Raw genomic sequence first — 6,000 nt, forward strand, 5'->3', positions numbered from 1 at the left:
TCCATCTTGTAAACCTCGCAGAATTCTTTTTTTCCCATTCCATTCCATATTTTCTATCCTATCCTATCCTATCCTATCCTATCCTATCCTATCTATCCTATCCTATCCTATCCTATCCTATCCTATCCTATCCTATTCTATTCTATTCTATTCTATTCTATTCTATTCTATTCTATATTCCTATTCTATTCTATTCTCCATTTCCATTCTATTCCATTATTCTATTCTATTCTATTCTATTCTATTCTATTCTATTCTATTCTATTCTATTCTATTCTATTCTATTCTATTCTATTCTATGCTATGCTATGCTATCCTATCCTATCCTATCCTATCCTATCCTATCCTATCCTATATTCCTATTCTATTCTATATTCTATTCCTATTCCTATTCCTATTCTATTCTACATATATTGATTATATTACTGTCAGAACTGCCATCTCACACCTGTGCTTGCTATTGCTCAATGTCAGTCTACCATGAACTCTGGGGGGAGAGAGTAGATGGGAAGGAAAATGTTCAACATTTACCATACCTTTTGGAGACACAACTTCAAGGTCAGATGGCTAATGATAGTGTGTACCTGCATGCCAACCAGCCCACAGTTGGAGAGTGAGAGACCATTCCCAAAACCCCACATTCAAATATGATTGGACAATAGGAAACTAGCAGGGGGAAGTGCCTGGGGTGTGTGTGTTCCATGCAAATTTCAGTTCTGGCTTTGTTCTACCGCATTCCACTTGACCTTTAGTCAACTATAGCTTTTTCATTAAATGGAGTCAAGGGTCATTCTTACTTAAAGGTTCGAGTTGAGCCTGGACTGACAATTATATATTTTATATGCAACCAAGACAATTCCTCTTCACTTAATGTGGCCCAGGAAGCCATAAGGTTGGACATCCTTGAGTTAGGCATTGACTCATCTGAAAGCAGTGGAGGATGTGACCAATTGAAACCAGACATGGGCGTTGTCTGCATCGGCTTATATCCCTTTTGAATCTTGGCTCCTATTTGATCTTCTTTTGATCACTCTGACCTGGACAGATTGTTGAATTGTTTGACTGTATTATTTCACTATGAGTCTCCCGAAACTTAACTGTCCTACTAGTCCTTTGACAATCCTTTATGTGAGGTTGGGGTGATACATCTGGATGATAAGGAGGACAGAGCAAGGGGAAAGTTGCTGGTAAGGACACGTACAGTAACCCAACACCAGCACTATGGTTAATCACACTGTTGTAAATACCTTCTGTAAATACCTTCTTTATATAGAATACATATACACACAGACACATACACACATATTAAAAAAAGGCCTCCAGTGTATTTCTATGTCCATTGCCACCTTGGTTACCGAGTATACCTCCATTCCAAAAAGTAACACCTCCCCCCTTGCATTGCGACAATGTCAGTCTGCTTTAATGTTGACTTTATTTTAGTAACAAAGCTTGGATGGACTTTTTAAAAGGTTGGCCAATATTTGAGTCTCAGAGTGTGCTGCAGGATCCAATCTGGGTCGATCACCAGAGAATTCGTCTTCTGAGCTTTGGAGTCCATCCTCAGGGAACTTCTCTCTAGCAGAGTGTGTACCTTGGGCTACATATAATGTTCATTTTCATTCTTGAGAAAGTGTGATGGAAATTAAACCTGACTTGGAGATACGGAGGGGATGAAGGAACCATGAGAAATATAGAAGGGATGAAGAAACCTTGGGAGATACGGAAGGGATGAACGAATCTTTGGAGATACGGAAGGGATGAAGGAACCCTGGGAGATACGGAAGGGATGAACGAATCTTTGGAGATACGGAAGGGATGAAGGAACCCTGGGAGATACGGAAGGGATGAACGAATCTTTGGAGATACGGAAGGGATGAAGGAACCCTGGGAGATACGGAAGGGATGAATGAATCTTTGGAGATATGGAAGGGATGAAGGAACCCTGGGAGATATGGAAGGGATGAAGGAACCTTGGGAGATACGGAAGGGATGAAGGAACCCTGGGAAATATGGAAGGGATGAAATTAGGGAGGGAGAAGGTTCCCAAAAAAATATTCAGTCTTGGGAAAGAAGAACATGTGAGCAAGAAGCTATAATCATTCTGCCTGTATTTTGTTTAGAACAGCTAATCCTTGACTTACAACAGTTCATTTAGTGACTGTCCACCTATCTTAAAGTTGTCAAGCTTTAGAAATAAATTAATAATAATAATAATAATAATAATAATAATAATAATAATAATAATAATAATAATAAAATATCTCTGAAGTAACTATTGTTCCTTTCCTTGGTGACCTTGAAGGCTTGATCATATGTGACTTGGAAAGAAATATAAGTCAACATTGGAAGCAAAATGAACAATAGGTTTGGTGCTGTGCAAAGAAGCTTCATGTTTTAATGTATCATCTTATTTCAAAGAGAGAAAAAAGAACAAAGCATTCGGGACAATCCCTTTGAGATACCCATCAGTTGGTAGTTAACACCTACAGTATAATTAATATTTTATTAAGTTATTCTTGACAAAATACATGTGATTGATTGCATGTGGATGTTTGACTGCTATTGTACACTAGAGGGCGCTCCTACTGTTGGGAACGGACATAACTGTAATAGCGATTCATGCAATAGGGGATAATTTTGCTCCAAACTATTATAGAAGTGAGCTTTGCAATAATCTAAATGCTTGGAACCAAAGTGTTCATTTTGTTTCATGAAGAAGAAATGTTTTCTCTGGATAAGGAATGGGGAGAATGAAAGGGGTTGTTTTTATTTTCCTTTTTCCTGCTGGGTTGAATCCTGAAACTTAGTAAAACGTGATGCATTGCATCTCCAATTAGTGAGGATGTTTGTATAGGGAAAGTTTCAATTTCAATTCAAAGTAGAGCTGGAAGGAACCTTGGAGGTCTTCTAGTCCAACCCACTTGCTCAAGCAGGAGACCCTATACTATTTCACACAAGTGCCTGTCCACTCTCTTCTTCAAAGCCTTCAGTGATGATGCACTCACAATTTCTGAAAACAAGCCATTCCACTGGTTAATTGTCCTCACTTTTAGGAAGTTTCTCCTTGGTTCTAGATTGGTTCTCTCCTTGATTAGCTTCTACCCATTGTTTCTTGTCCTGCCCTGGGCTACTTTGGAGAATAACTTGACCCCCCCCTTCTTTGGGGCAGCCCCTCAAATACTGGAAGACTGCTATCACGTCATCCCTAGTCCCTCTTTACTCTAGATTAGCCATACCCAATTCCTGTTGCAACTGTTCTTCATAGGCTTTAATCTCCGGGCCTTCAATCACCTTACTTGCTCTCCTTTGCACTTTTTCCAAAGTCTCAAAAACTTTCTCGCATAATGTGGTGACCAAAACTGGACGCGATATTCCAAGTGTGATCTTACTAAGCTGCAAATTGTTCAAATCAAGTGATTCAAATCAAATCAAAATGTTCCATTTCAACTTTAAACTTCGTTAAGCATTGTACCTTAAATTCCATTCCAGAAAGGCAACTTATTTTTTTGGCAGAAGCAGGGCAATAAAAACCAGGGATGGGCTTCTACCGGTTCGCACCGGTTTGGGCAAACCGGTAGCTAATTTTATCATTTTTAATTACCAATTAGGTAAACTGACTGGCCCCTCCCAGCCACTCCCAGGAGTCTCCATGCAGCCCATTTTGGATGCTAGGCAAGTGCAGGGCCCATGTGGAGACTCAAGAAGAGCAAAAAAATATGGGCCTCCTAGAGGCTTCAGAAGGCTGGAAATGGGCCTGTTTCCGGCCTCCAAAGGGCCTCCGGAGCCCAGGGTCTGTTTTTGCCCTCCTGGAGGCTTGAGAAAAGCCTCCGGAGCCCAGGGAGGACAAAAATCAGGCCTCCCAGAAGTTCAGGAAGGCCTGAAATGGGCCCATTTCCAGCCTGCAGAGAGCCTTTGGAGCCCAGGGAGGCCATTTTTGCCCTCCTGGAGGCTCAAGGAAAGCCTCCAAAGCCCAGGGAGGGCGAAAACACCCTCCCCATACACCACGGTGCAGGAGGCTGATGAGGCCACGCCCACCATGGCCACACCCACCCAGCAACCAGGAAGATAACCGGCTGCTAAAAATTTTTGAAGCCCACCCCTGAATAAAACCAATAAAAGAAAGATACACTTTTAAAAAGCAGCAGTTCAATATTCATTTATGAGCCATAATGGCATAGTGGTTTAGAGTGCAGTACTTCAGGGCTACTTCTGCTGACTGCCAGCTGCCTGCAATTTGGCAGTTCAAATCTCACCAGGCTCAAGCCAGAAAACACACCAATCTTGAGCTACAAATACTCTCTACTTTCTCTGTTCGGCTTGGTTTTATGTTATCATCAGAACTAGGCCATATATGCATGTGTGTGTGTGTCAGAATAAGCAGTTAATACAGGAGGCGTGGTGGTGCAGTGGTTAGAATGGAGTTTTGCGGGCTAACTCTGCCCACTGCCAAAAGTTCGATCCTGACCGGCTGAAAGTTTGACTCAGCCTTCTGTCCTTCTGAGGTCGGTAAAATGAGATCCTAGGTTGTTGGGGGCAAGAGGCTAACTCTGTAAACCACTTAGAGATGTCTGTAAAGCACTGTGAAGCAGTATATAAGTCTAAGTGCTTTGCTATTGCTATCTAGCAACATTTTGACTGATCTCAAAATTCTAAGCGTGGTTGAACCTTCTCAATGCTTCTGTCAGTGTTCCAACAAACCTCCATTCCAATCAGTAACTCTGAGACAAACATATCTCAAAAGTATCTTTATTAGAATAGCACCTGGCACATCTGTGGAATCCCAAATCTAAAAGTTTTTGGGCTTCCCACAATTTCCCAAACTACAAATCCATCCGCCCTTGGCCATCATAACATCACATGGCCCAATCTCAATCCGTCCAAAAGTAAGATCCTTATTTCATCCTGTGCCATACTCAATGACCCAGAGCTAACAAAAGAATTTTATTTTGTCTACTTAGAGCTACATAATTGACATAAATAAATAAATAAATAAATAAATAAATAAATAAATAAATAAATAAAATTAATTGAAATCACACACACCCCTTCCATTCTATGTGGCAGTGTGGAATATGTCTTCCAAAGCTGACAACTTCTTTGAAAGACTACCAGGAAGTTATAACCAAATAAAGGAAATGGCAAAGCCATATAAAAGTTTCTAACAAACCCTGCAGCTTGTACAACAATGTGGCTTATCTATAGATTTTTCTTCGCTAACTGCCATCAGGGGGCGCAAAAACGTGACAGACGCAAGAGGTCAATGCAAAGAAGAAGACGCTACCGGTAGTTTTTGGTGCACTCGACGCAAGCAGCACGACATGCACGAACGCAAAATATTTTTCACACCCTCATCATAGAAAGTACACGAAGAAAAGCATATGATGCAGCTTTTAAGTTGAAAGCAATCGATCTGTCTATCCAGGAAGGAAATAGAGCTGCTGCACGTAAGCTTGGCGTTAATGAATCAATGGTGAGATGTTGGAGACGGCAGCGTGAAGAAGAAAACGGCACTCCGAGGTGATTGGGAGGCTTGGATGAGCGGCGAGAAATCATTCACAAAAACTGGCCACATGCGAAGGGCATTCTTCTCTTTCTGTGTAAATATCTCATTTCACAACGTATATATTTGTGGCTTATAGTCTGGTGTGGCTAATATATGTAAAAATATTTTTTTCTTTTAAAATTTAGTGGGTGTGGCCTATATTCCGATGTGCTCTATAGTCTGGTAAATACGGTACAAACTAAAAAAAAGAATAAAAAGAAAAACTAGTAGGTGCATAAAAAGAAATGAAGAGAAAAAAGAGAAAGAAAAACAGAAAAGAAATTGAAAAATTAAAATATAGTAAAGAAAAACAAATATATATTTGTTCTTCATCACAGCAAGTATAAACAATTTTAGTAACTTAACACTTTCTCTTAAAATACAGCAAATTATTATCTTTTTCATATCCCATCTCTTATCTATAAACAAATCCATAAACCTTGTCATTTCAGACCCGA

Source organism: Notechis scutatus, chromosome 6, assembly GCF_049901735.1.
Source record: "Notechis scutatus isolate UNSWTSFEM ecotype Mainland chromosome 6, rNotScu1.2, whole genome shotgun sequence".
Taxonomy (NCBI): Eukaryota; Metazoa; Chordata; class Lepidosauria; order Squamata; family Elapidae; genus Notechis; species Notechis scutatus.